We start from the raw sequence: 1,402 nt of genomic DNA, 5'->3' as shown, positions 1-1,402 counted from the left end.
TCCTATTGCAAACTGGAGTGATGAGGACAAAATAATGGTTGAATTGGGCAGCAAGTGCAAACGATTGTTAATTATGGCAATGCCTCACGAAATCTTCAAATGCATCAATCACTGTCAACTGTCCATGGATATTTGGGCAGAATTAGAAAAGCAGATTGAAGAAGGTAGGAAAACACTCAAGACCAATCGATCAATTTACATTGACGAGTACCACAGCTTCAAAGCGAAAGAAGGTGAATCCCTGTCGGACACATACTCTAGATTGAATACCTTGATTAGCAACTGCGAGAGGTATGGAGTAATGAGAACGACAGAGGACAACAACTCGTTATTCTTGAAGAGCCTTGGAGTTGAGTGGATGTACCTCACCATATCCATGAAGGACACCTTAGACTTGGAAATGTGGACTCTAGCAGACTTGTTTGGATCTCTTAAAAGCCAAGAGCCTCAAGTTCTGCAAACGAAAAAGAACTATGGTGGTCCACTAGCTCTAGTCGCAGAGGATGGATGCTCTGGAAAAGGGAAAGAGGCACAGAAGGAAGAGAAGGAGAAGAAGAAGAAGAAGAAGAAGAAGAAGAAGAAGGTATTGATAGCAGAGAGTGATGACAGTTCTGATGAACAAGTCTCCTTGAAGGAGATGATGAAAACTCTAGCCTTAATCACCAGAGAATTCAGAAAGGGTGGTGAGAGGAAGGAGTATAAAAGTTTCGACAGAAGAAACTTTACAGAGGGAGAGAGATCTGAGACTAGAGAGAAGGAGCAGAAGAAACTTTACAAAGGAAGGAAGAGCCAAAAGATGGTTGCTTTAAATGTGGCAAACCTGGCCACTTTGCTGCAGACTGCTGGTCAAAAGGGCCAAGGACGCCACAGAGGGGTCCTAAAGATGCAGTCTTCTACAAAAAGAAGGCTGACTACGATCAGCAGAAGTCTTTGCTATCTCAATCAAGTGAGCTAGTAACTGATGAGTCCTATGATGAATATGAACAGAAGGGTCTTCTCGCTTGGGAAGACTCAAACCCAGAGGACGAGCTCTTCTGTGGGATGGCAGACATCAACTCAGACTCCTCTGACAGAAATGACCAAGAGGTTTCTACTTYCTACTCTTCTGAATCTCTTGATCTTTACACAGAGATCATCGATAACCTCGATTCATGTCATTTGGAGCATTTCAATCTAAAAGAAAATGTGAAAAAGAAGTAATTCTACTCACAGAAGAAAGAAATAGATTTTTCAAAATGTTCGAAGAAGCGCAATCAAAGTTTATAAATTTAGAAAATTCTTCAAAGGAAAAGCTTCCCAAGGTCCAAAAAGATTTGAAAAATAAGGTGGATGAATTAAGGCAGATGGAGCATGAGAAGTGTAATATTACTTCTGTTAAAGAATTCTTTCAAAAGGAAAGATA

The sequence above is a fragment of the Cynara cardunculus genome (genome assembly GCF_001531365.2).
Source record: "Cynara cardunculus var. scolymus isolate 2C chromosome LG 12, CcrdV1, whole genome shotgun sequence".
Lineage (NCBI taxonomy): Eukaryota > Viridiplantae > Streptophyta > Magnoliopsida > Asterales > Asteraceae > Cynara > Cynara cardunculus.
Note: the sequence above shows the minus strand (reverse complement) of the source record.